At 31.5% G+C, this 12,877-nt stretch overlaps 1 long non-coding RNA gene across 2 annotated transcripts; it reads right to left on the reverse strand.

The window, feature by feature from the left end:
• Positions 1–5,284: 5,284 nt before the first annotated feature.
• On the reverse strand, positions 5,285–12,527 carry LOC148608701 (uncharacterized). Of its 2 annotated transcripts, none has more exons than XR_015914498.1 (2): positions 12,154–12,527; positions 5,285–7,736 (listed from the first exon to the last, which is right to left on the reverse strand). It is a non-coding gene; the product is annotated as an uncharacterized LOC148608701 (long non-coding RNA). The 2 variants fall into 2 exon arrangements; XR_015914499.1 differs by having other exon boundaries at positions 5,285–7,747.
• Between the last annotated feature and the right edge of the window lie 350 nt (positions 12,528–12,877).

The raw sequence follows: 12,877 nt of genomic DNA on the forward strand, positions 1-12,877 counted from the left end.
TAGCTTGATACCCTATGGTGTGATTTTGTATCACAAGTCAAGACAACAAAACAAAACAAAAATAAATGATTTATTAGATGCGCATCAAGGGAAAATAATTCATGTCTGATCTTTCCTAGGTGAGAATATCTTCATGGTTTAGGATGGTACAAATAACTTGAACAATGAGCTATTATCTTATTGAGATTGCCCTCAGAATGTCTAATTTCTTTTTTATAATTTCTTATGCTCATTTCTTACTTGTAATATAAGAATTGTAGTGTGTGTAAATACTTTAGAAGATTATGCCTGTATAAAGTAGCACTTTGGGTCTGATAAAAATTGATTTTATGTTTACTTTGTTATGCTTTTCATTGAGAGTTATCAAATATTAAGTTCCTGGAACAATTATGAATAATGAATGAGAGAACAATAGTCACGTTTAAAAGGTAGAAAGGAACTGCATATAAATAAAATATATATAAAACGTGTAACATTAAAGAATATATGCCCAAAATTTTCTGCCGTACGGCCCTCATCAGGAGCGTTGTTGTCCTCGTTTGCATTGTCGTGTTCATGGGCACTGCTGATATTTTTGTAATTTAGTAATAGTGAACCAAATGTAATGAAATGTTGATATATTGTTACTTGCTGCTTGAGGATGTTTGCTATATGAAATGGGGTCACTGACCCCTACTTTTCTGCAAAAAGGTACCAAAAGGTGTAAAATAGGTGTTTATTAAAAAAAAAATAATGCAGTAGGTTTACCTCTCATTGAATTTCGATAATTCTTTTATGTAATTGGTTTCTTATAAAATTTTATTTTTAGAATAAATAACAGGTTTTAAATAGCATTCACACGCTAACTTTTTTTATTTCTGGTCTGATTTTGATTTTTTTTTCTCTTAATTTTTAATAAAAATGTCTGCATGTGTTGTTAAATCAGATTTCAGATATCTGTCACAGTTTTCGAGTAATAAGGGGTCATGCCCGAAAAAAGATCGGCTTTTTATTTCTGGTGTAATTTTACATTTCTAATGAAATTGTCTACCTAAATAGTATAGCATTAAGAGGTATACTTAGCAAATTTACTATATCATTTCATATTCATTAATTAATTTCAGTACACACTGAGGAAGAATTTTTTGTACTGAAATTAAACTTCAAATACTATACAACATTGTATCTAAATGATATGTCCATAATGAATTGTAAGTCCCTTTGTTTATCCGTGTAAAAAGAAAAGTTTGTATAATGTCTGGATTTGCCCCAAGCTAATAGAGTTAAAATGCTGTGGTCGTATCATGCTAATTTATGCGAGACTTTCGATTAGAATATTAAAAATGAGAAGTTGGTTCTATTTAAGTCAAGGGTCTCTCGAATTCTTACTAGTAAAGATTTATGGGCAAAGCTAAATTGAGGCATAGTTACTTGATTTTTGTCTATGTTTTGTTGTGATGGAAGACTTAACTCATACCAGTCAAATCACTGATATTAAAACCGTCCCTAATTAAAATTTCCCCTTTTCACTGGCTGTAGTTTTGACTGCACACAAATGACACGCCGACCATTTTTGTTTTTAGCATTAACATAAAGTGTACGTGTCAAGCAATCTAAATTATTATTAAAGTTAAAGAAACCGACAGCGGAAATCAGTTTTAAATTAATCAAATAAAATTTCTTCTAAAAACATGAATCAATGTACAAATCAGGGTCAGGTCGATTTGTAAAACTTTCTATAGAGTGACGCTGTGGGTAAGTTAGTAGGCAAAAAAAAAGGGGGAAGGTACGCTATTTTACCTGTTACGATCTACCCCTAACCATACGAGTATATGTGTGACCATCCTGGATATTTTTGAACTGAACACGGTTTTCAGATTCTTCCTGATGTTCTTATTTAGGAAACTGTTAAACTTAAAGTGTAATGATTTTATAATAGTAACAAGACCATTCATATCTTTGTCTTAGATGTACTGTAATTTGGACGGATGAATCGTCGAGTCATGATGACCCAGAGTACTTAGATCAAGTACACGTACCACGTATACGCTGTACGACACTCTATATGCGGTATACGATGTATATACGTACGACATATGTGCAATACATCATGTGCAATGTTATATGATGTACCGTAAAACATGTACGATGTGCGAAACACGATATACGTTGTGCGATACCAGATGAACGATGTGCAAAACATGATAGCCCTTTCTTTCGATTAGCGTTAATTACCTATCATGCAATGTTGTGTTTTGATATGAATCTGGGAATAACAAAATCGATATTTTGTTGAAAACTAATTTATATCCGATGGCTGTATCCATTTGGCCGTTGTCCTTTTCGTATTAAATAAATTTTCTGTTTATATTACCAAGTCACTCTATAAATGGATTAAATCAGAAATTAATCATTAAACGATTTAAATAGTAGAAACAGGTCAGTTGTAAATTTTCGTATGAAATATAATGCCTCAAGTTAAATCATAAGCCTGTCATTAATTCGAAGCTTTAGACTGAACTACTGAACTAATGATGAAATAAAACAATATAATGAAAACTCTTAATATATTTAAAAATCAAAAATATGTGTTTTGAGTCTTTAAAATGTCAATTTTAAGATCCTTTAATCTCAGTTTCCGCTATATAGATGACGTATCATCTTTAAACAATCCTAATTTCGGAGATTTGATACATCGCATCTACCCCAAAGAACTTGAGACAAAGGATACTACAGACACTATGAAGTCAGCTTCATATCTTGACCTATACTTAGAAATCGATGGTAAAGAAAAACTATTGACCAAACTTTACGACAAACGTGATGACCTTTCATTCAGTATTGTCAACAAGTTTCCTTTCACCTGTGGCCACATCCTTTCAGCACCTACATATGGAGTGTTCATATCATAACTCACACGTTATGCCAGAGCTTGCCGAAACTACGCAGAGTTTTTGTATCGCGCTATAAATCTTAACAAATAGGCTTCTGGAACAGGGTTATGTTGCTACAAGATTTAAGTCATCACTACAGAAGTTTTATGGTCGGCATCATGAACTCGTGGATCGTCATGGTGTATCTATCTGCACCATGAAAACTGATTTATTCAACGGGTCATAGTTTTCCTTTTCTCGTTTGTCTACCCCGGACTTGAATTTTTATTAGCAACACGGCGGGTGTTTTAAGAAAAGCAGAGGACGCTTACCCTACCAGTGCACCTGTTCCATGCACCCAGTTTTTAGTGGTGTCCGAGTTGCTTTTGTTACTTTGTATGAATGATTTTATTTACTTTATGTTCTTTGTTGTGTGTTCCCTTGATTACTCTTACACATCACACAAGAATTTTCTCAATTAAAAGTCATCAAATCAACAAAATTTCTCATGATTTTGTGATCACATACTAATTTTGAAATTATGTAGTACTTCAGATTTATGTGATACTCTTAATATATCTAAAACTCCAAAATATATGTAGTCTAAAAATCTGTCCGTGCTCACTACACACAGGACGGTAATACAAAACATAGTTCACTACATACAAATAGAGACTATCACAGTGTATAAGCAAAAAAATATAATTATGATGTTAATGTGCCTATATTCTGTTGCTTTTTTTCTGAATTATGTCAATATTGAATTACACAAATATTTATATGATAATTGTATTTATGATGTCAAATATCAAAACGGACTATTGTTGTGGATTACGGGTAATGGCGAACAGAGAGTCAACTTCGAGGACTCAACTCCCTGCGGTAAAGTGTTTTAGTAATATTTAGTAATACGGGTCTTATTGTCGCAGTCAACCAGACATACTGTGATCAGTTCTTTCAATCGTATTTTTTTTCAAATGCACAAAACATCTTGTGATGAATTATATTTTACTTTTTGAACCATGTTTTCCTAAATTGTCTCTAGCACGTATTCATTGAACAAAATTATTTTGTTCCAACTTAAAACTACCCATAGTAACTCGTAGGTTGTGTTGGGCCCACGAAATTACAGAATATGTTAGAAAAGGGTGAGAGAATATTTCACATATTCTTGCACTGTAATAATCCATCAATTAATTATTTAAGATCTTGTTCATCCCAGATAACTACTCAAACACCCGAATATGATTAAATTTGGTGGATTATTGTCTATCTGTAATGTTCAATTATACAAAAGAGTATGTGCTTTATTACGAAAAAAGGCTAATATCGTATAAAGGTAAATATGTAAGAATGTAAATGTGAATTTGTATGTTGTCATATATCTTATGATATTGACTGTTCTGTGTACTCCGTCTTTAAATTTGTTTTATTTATATACATGATAGCGTGTTTGTCCTTTTGTACAACAACTACTCTGTCTGAGGCTATAAATAAATCTTGAATCTTGAAATTATTAAATGATTACCTAATGAAAGTATTGTGTTTTATCACATAATATTTTTTTTTTAAAATGTATATATATATATATATATATATATATATATATATATATATATATATATATATATATATATATATATATGAATAAAGTGTCTTGTAAGCCAAATATGGCTGGGAACCAATATTTTAAGTGGATTAAACTTTTTACTCTGCATAGTGTATACATTTGCAATTGTATTAGTATGTAACACTATAGTAAAATGTTCTGATATATGATATAAATACAAAGACAGAAATAAAACTAAAATAAAAATACACGAATATTTTGAAATATAATATTAAAAACTTAACTCTGAAGCCATATGAGCAGTCATTTTCCCCACTTATTTGAATACCGAAAATTGTTACACTGTAATATAAGGAATGAAATTAAATGGCAAACTAAGAAATTGCATTTTATCAAAATATTTCCAACTATATTTTTGAAATATTTAGTTATTGCCTTTTATGCGTTCCTACGTTTTACAAATCATATCATCTTTGTAACGATGGACTGATATTTAGCCGTTCAATACGGCTTTTACCCTTCAAATACATCATATTGTCCTGGTTATAAACCATATTGGCCAAGGTAAATATGACGTATTGGACTAGTTAATCAATAAATGTATACTTGCGTAAAGTTTTCCATATGGCTAAATAATTGGACCTAGGCTAGCAATATTGGACTTCGGCTACGCCCTATTCCAATGTGATTAGCCTCGGACCAATAACTAAACCAATATGGAAAACCTTTACGCAATAATACTATTTTATTACTTAATATATTCTATCTGTTGGTCAGGAAAACTGACCGTTGGAAGATGACTCTATCGTCGCCATTATGCAGAGTCCTTAAAATAGCACTCTTCAATATTTGATAATATGAATTTACTTATCGCGTAAATTTTATTATAATTCATTAGTTATTAACAAAATTAATTTCAATTATTGAAAAAAGTCATATTAACATAATAAAAGCGTTGTTTCGTTATTAGACTGTAATTGTCTCTAGCTGCCTCTAGTGGATTCCCTTTAATAGCGCCCCACATAAGACATTTTAACAAGTTTTACATTTTTAAGTTCATCAAAGACAACAAAATAACTTAGGATTGTTGCAGTAACATAAAATATTTGAAAAAAATGTAGTACTTCAGGTGGATGTGATAACTTTGATATATCTTAAAATCAAAAATACTTATATGTTTTTAATTTAAAAATGTCAATATTTACTACACAAAGTATTTCTCGAAGAGTTTTCTCAATTTAAGGTCATTAAAACAACAAAGTTTCTTCAATTTTATATAAAAAAAAAAAAAATATCACATTTTTCTTCCATTAATCATTGATAAGGGTTATTAAAACAACATAATTTCTCAAAACTTTTGTAAAAAAAATACCATATTTGGGAACAAGAAGTTCTTCATGTGGTTGCGATACATCTGAAAACTTTAATTTAAAAATATATCATATATGGTAAAATGTAATACCTTAGTTGGATACCTCTCTCAATATGTTAAAAAATTAAGATATGTGTTTTTAGATTGAAAAATGTAAACTTTTACAACAGGATATTGCAAACAGTTTTTCTCAGTTGAAAGTCATATTATTATTGAAATTTCTCAATTTTTTTAAAACATATCACATTTTGAAAAATGTAGTACTTCAGATGGACGCATTCACTACAAATCTTTAAAAAAATCCAAAATTTATGAATTAAGTCAATTTGCAGTACTCACATTGCGAACAGTTTTACTCAATTAAGGATTATTAAAACATCAAAATTTCCTTTTGTTTAAATAATATACTAAATTTGGAATAACGTTGTACTTCAGATGGAAACTTTACCTCAAAATATGTATAAAAATCCAAAATATGTATTTCAAGTCTATAAAATATCAATCTTCACAACACAAAGAATAATGTAAACATTTTGTCAAATTTCAAGTCTTCAAAACCAAAACAATCACAATTGATATAATATACTTAATTGGGAATAGTGTTGTACTTCAGATGGAGGGAATACCTATCAATAAGTTTGAAAATCCAAAACGAAGTGTTTTAGTCTAGAAAAACTCAACTTTTACCAGAAACAGGTTTTAGTGAACAATTTTCCTCAATTCAAAAGTCATCAAAATAGCAAAATTTCTCAAAATTTGTTAAAAACATATCACCTTTGGAAAAATGTAATTCTTAAGGCGGATGCAATTACTACAAATTTCACTAAAAATCCAAATAATATGAATTTAGTCTGAAAAAAAAATGTCAATTTGCACAACACGCAGGATATTCCGTACAGTTTTTCTCAATTTAAGGTTATCAAAACAATACAATTTCCCAATATGTGGGTGAAACATTTTGGAAAATATTGACCTTCAGATGGACGCAATAACTCTTGATATGTCTAAAAATTCAAAATATATGAATTTAGACTGAAAAATGTCAACTTAAACCAGAAGCAGGATTTTGCACAGTTATTCTTAAAGTTCATCAATACCTTTCGACAAATATAGTCCCAATAACACCATTAATTTTCCTTTGACTACAGGCAAGACTGTGCATCTAGAAAGGCATTGAACACTCTAGATGTGAAAAAAATTCCATCAGGTTTATGTAAAATAATATCAAAAACTGGCTTGACTATTGCAGGGTTACTTTTCTCCATTCTGCAGGAACTGAGCGATTTTCAAACGATAACAAACACGAATGTACGGTAATCGTTCGGAATTTTTATCAACACCTTCCCGTTATATTATAAATAATTTAATCAACAGGATCATTCAATCCTCTCTACAAAAATATAACAAAAACATAAAAGAATTTATTTGACAAAAATATAAGACGGAAAAAAATCGTAGCCATCTCCACTATACATCACCGAAGATGCATGACGTCTCCATAGATGTTTTTTCTTTCATACAAAAACCTCTTGGACAAAAGCCTCAAGAATGTCTTCTTGACTCGGACATTCGATCTGAACTCTATTCTATTCCTCTCACTTTACTATACTCCTTTTGCAAAGTGAATTTTGACGCTCTAGTTTCTGAATATATCAAATCATTTTACTGACTTCTGGCATTTTTTTGGATATTGGTTGCCACAGACTCTTTAAACTAGTTCGTGTTGAAAAGTAAGATGGAGACAAACGATCGTTTCGTCCATTGTCAAAAAAAGGTATAGATGCAATTGATTTGGATATCATCCTCCATCATAAAAAAGTTAAAAACATAATCCGCCTTATTGCAAAGACTCCAAAAGAAGATAAAGTGGAAAACCAAAAATCTTCGATATCCTCCTTTGGTTTCTCTACCAAGTGTGATCTACCGTCTATGTACTGGATTTCTTAAAAAAAACTGCATTAGAATCATTACAGGCAATGCTACAATGCTCAATCTGCAGAAATATCATCAGGCCTTTTTTAAAAGCTAAACGCTGCTGCACGCCTATTCTTTTGACACCCGGACCTGCACGGGGCTCGGAAATAGAAAGATATTTAATGTACATATTTAACATTTAATCCATAGCACTCTAAAGTGTTCGATTTTTTCATCCAAAATGACTTTTACTTACCACGATATTGTAGAACAGTTCACCTATTCAATTCCTGTGAATCGGACTGTGTTTGCGTTGTGACCGTTTTGAATAAAATGTTCATCGACATGATCATCTGTTTGTTTAGTTGATACAGTATACAAATATACAAATCATGTGTATCCATTACCTCCTCAACTACATGGTAGCACTGCATGAGAGACTATTTCTTCAATATAAGTAATTAAAAGTAATTGATGTTTCTTGTACTTAACTACAGACAGACAGACAGATCCATGCTGTATTTAATATTTTCTGAGTACAATAGAAAAAACATAATACGTACGTAAATGTATAATTCATTGTTGATGAACTTATTATTACTTTTACTAGAACACTAATGCATATAATATGTACGAAGTTTTAAGATAAATACTAGTAAATGAGAAAAATAGCAAATGACACAATTTCATTGAAACGTATAATTACGAATAGTATCAAATTGATGTAGGAAAGTTTGAAATAAAGGCATCTATATATAGGTGTTACCAGTAGACGACTCTCCGCTTACGGAAATGTCAGTATTCATCTGTCATGATAATGGGAAAGAAGAGGCTCCCAAGAGCCTGAACCGTTCACCTGTCTTTCAATTCCAATAAATTCAACTTTGATAGGACTTATCATAAGGACCATTACATGGCTTAACAGATTAAATAAAACTTTGACCACAGATAGATCTCATCATGCTGTACACTTTTACCCTATGACAGAATTTGGCTAAACATAATGGTTTTTGAACTTTATGCATAAAAATACATTCTGACCCCTATGTTCTATTTTTATCATGTGGAACACCTTTACCATATCAGTTTTGGAGATATAAGCAAAAAACTCAAGTTAACCCCTATGTTTTATTTGTAAAAACGGCGACCATGTTCTTTTGACGGATAAAAAATCAGAGACAACTTTTGTGTAAGATACCTTAAGGAACATTTCTACCAAGTTTGGTTCCAAGTGGTCAAGTAGTATATGAGAAGATTTTTGAAAGAAATAACATTAAACATAGCAAAAAAAAAATTTAGCTTAACCTAACGGTTTTGAAGATATATGTAGATAAATGAAGATAAACTACAATATGACCCTATGTTCTATTTTTAGTAACGGTGGTCATGTTTTTGATAGATCAAATATCTGACCACAATTTTTGTACAGGATACCCTAAGGAACATATATGCAAAGTTTCACATAATTCCGCTCCGCAGTTTCAGAGAAAAAGATTTTTGAAAAAAAATTGTTAACGGAAGACGACGACGACAACGGATGACGACGACGGAAGCCAAGTGATGGTAATAGCTCACATTGCCTTCAGCCAGGTCGGATAAAAAGCTCAGAAATGACACAATTCAATTTTCGATCAAAATAAGTTTTTATTTGTAAACACCAATCCAATGCTGTACTGTATGAAAATGATCAATCACAAATTCTAGCGTAGTTTTATAAGAAAAAGATATGTCGTAAAATTGATGCTAAGTCAATTTTCCTTTTTGGGGGGGAATATTGTAAGAGGGGGATCTTCTTCATTTGAGTTTCCGAACATTAACGCTAATGCAAATTGTACTTCCGTTCAAATGCAAAAGTAACTGGTCATATCTTAAAATAAGATTCAAACCACTATTTCGGTTCGCGGCCAGGCCACGCTTATATAACCAAAACAACCAATAATGCATTGTCGCACCCCTCCAAATTCCGAGACGCGCCTGCCTTTGTTTTTTCAAGGTTTTTAAGATGCGGATAACACAATTTTGGAAAGACATGAATTTAATACAAACGTAACATAGAATGCAGCTGAAATAAAAGACTACTTTGTTTAACACAAAATATAGACGCTAAAATTTGCATAAATATATTCGAAAATACGGCTAAAAGCTGAACTGCTTACAATTAATAGCATGCCATGAGAGCTTGGACCATTATCGGGTTAAACCTGTCTTAACAATTACTGAAATTACATGGAGATATTTAGACATAACCGTTATACCTTATGAACAGTAGGGCAAAGTAACTGATCAGGTAACAGTGCAAGCTTTGATATAGATACGAGTCAGTGATGGCATATTTAAAAGTAAAGGTACACTGTATACGACAGAAAAAAGTTTTACATTATATACAGGAACCTAAACTGACAGGAGTTTATACATACAAAATTGCGAAAAAAATGAACAAATATCTTCCATAAGAACTCTGCAATATCTGCGTAGTTTTGGCAAGTTCTGACATAACGCATGAATTGTGTGATATGGACACGCCATATGCAGGTGCTGAAGGGATGTTGCCACAGATGAAAGACAAATGGACAATTCTGAATGAAAAGTCATCACGTTTGTCGTAAAGTATGGTCGATAATTTCCCTTTACCATCGATATGTGTACATTGTACATATGCATGTATGGGAGATATTTTTCCGGAAAGAAGAAAAAAATCTTGACAGAAGTGTTTTGAGATAACACATTTCGTAATCATTTCATTAGATGAATAAACAGAGCTTTTTTTACAGAAAAAAAGAAGAATCAGGAGAGCGTTAAATATTTCTTGCGTGTGCTATAGTTTCTTCGTCAGCTTATTAAAAACATAGTGTAGAACACTACGAGTTTTATACAAATACTAAACATACAAGTATTGAAATCAATGTAATTATGTTACACGTGTGGCCACGTTTTTAATCATGTGACAATTATGTAGGTCACATAATACATGTACAGGTAAAATTGGTCATTTTTGAATCGAATTTTATAGTAATTTTTGAACGTTCTAAAATTAATTGACATAAAGATCCAGGGATAACCACAACATTATTATTTCCTGTAAAAAGAATGAATAAATGCACACGTTCAGTTTCAATATTTTGTTTCGTTAAAGCTGGAAGTCACTATTAAATAAGTAGCAAAAGAGTAAAACAAATACAATTTTATATCCTGAATAGCCTCGGAGACGATTTTTGTGCAATCGATTCTAAATCGTGACAATTTAAATTACAAACTTAATGCATAAGATTGAAAATTGACAATAAGAATAACATTATTATTAAGTTTTCTTCTGAATTTTATTTATTTTTTTATCAATTATATCAGTAGGCAGAATAAGACCTTGTGGACTCTCATCCTTTCAAAAAGCAAATTATCGGTCTTTCCCGCCGCTGGACTTGACCTCGAGCTATATTTATATTTGACAGTTCTGACATCGTTGTGAATTTTTCAGACCCTTATATGCTTTATCTTTCCTGCATCAATTTGATCAGCAGTGGATAAGATCTTGGTGTAATAGTAAATATTGTCTTCATTTCTTGACTGCTTCTTATTAGTTTTTCTCTTAAGGAAAGCTAATTCTATTACTTTTCCAACGCGCCCTTGATCATGGTAATCGGTTAAGGGACGACTGAGAAAATATGCTTATCAAGGTTTGTTTTAGGTATGCCGGGAGTAGTTCCGGCAAGGGTTAGAAAGAAAGACGCGCAAAAGGTCAGTCTTCAATTTTTCAGTATCTCGGCATTTCACTTGAAAAAGAATATTAGAATGTCTTCAGACAAATATGTGTGTCCCCTCCTCTTCCTATAGTCCGTCATTGCAAGTGTATTAAAATAGGCGGAGCACATTTGATTGTTGTACCAGAAATTCATGTAATTGAAATAAAAGCAAGTGGTCTGTAAAAATCAACTGCTGATCTTTCTCAACAGCCTGCACAAGTGTAAAGAGGTCGGCTTCAAAAATTAGAAATGTGATATTTACATTTGATGCAGTTATTTTTCTACCCATTTTAAATACCTTGGCATCTTTATAAAGTTAATAATATCCAACCCTTTTACCCTAAACCTAACCCTTTATAAAACGCACTCTTGAACATGAAAATCAGTAAAAAGACAGCTGAGATATCAAATTTAAACTCTAACTCCATTGCAATTATATTAAAAATAGTAAGGTTGAGCACATGAAATTTTTGTACCGAATATAATGCAAATGTACACTTCGAAATGGTTTTCCTTATCAGTGTATGCTACACAGAATAATTTCAAACAAACAACTGTTCATTCAAAAAATTAAAACAAATATATGTTTTGTATTTCTGTTAACAAAAAAAAAGCAAATACACCCTTAATGTACTGAAACGTTCGTCGAGTCCTATGAAAGCGAACGCACATTGTACCTTTTATTGTTACGATTGCTGATATACGTACCTCTATCAAAAGGACATGTCTTACAAAAGGTATTTTTATGCATTATGCATCATGGATTTTCTCGTTTCAATAAAATAATATTGTGTCTGTTTTATTCTTTAACACCATATATTTATCAAGAATTGCATAATAATGATAGAAATGCTTGTACCAAAACAACAGTCTTTGGTGTCTGTTTAACGAGCGTCTTATTCTTATACAGAGTGTTCGGTAACAGTAAAAGGAATACGAATTTAGAAAGACCTAATTCCAATATTGTTTCAGACGCAAATTTTGTTTTCTGGCTTTTGCACAATAGTCCATTTTTCAAAACATTGACAAAGTTGTTGGTATTATTACCGATGGACACATCTTTTAACAAGACGATTCATCTGTAAACCTCAAATATATGCCTACTATAAGTATGTAATGATGAACAGAAATAAAATATCGCATATATGTGAAAAAGGTTTTAACGGTGGGCACTGAGCTTCATTCTGGGCAATTCTTTTTCAGGGAAATATTGAAATAACGGCGTTTGATTTATGTGTTAATAGAGGATGTGAAATTGGGGAAAAGGAAATCAGAAAATACTTTCCGAACATAAAACTTAATTTGGTAAAAGGTGATTCTAGAAACACACTTAAATTCGCAATGAAATTTCCAGAGAAAAAATGTAGTTTCATTTCGATAGACGGTGGTCACGTGGGGAATGTTCCAAGTGAAGACATTAAAAACATGCGAC

This window comes from Perna viridis, chromosome 8 (assembly GCF_037379345.1).
Source record: "Perna viridis isolate PV_CMFRI_1.1 ecotype Kerala chromosome 8, ASM3737934v1, whole genome shotgun sequence".
Lineage (NCBI taxonomy): Eukaryota > Metazoa > Mollusca > Bivalvia > Mytilida > Mytilidae > Perna > Perna viridis.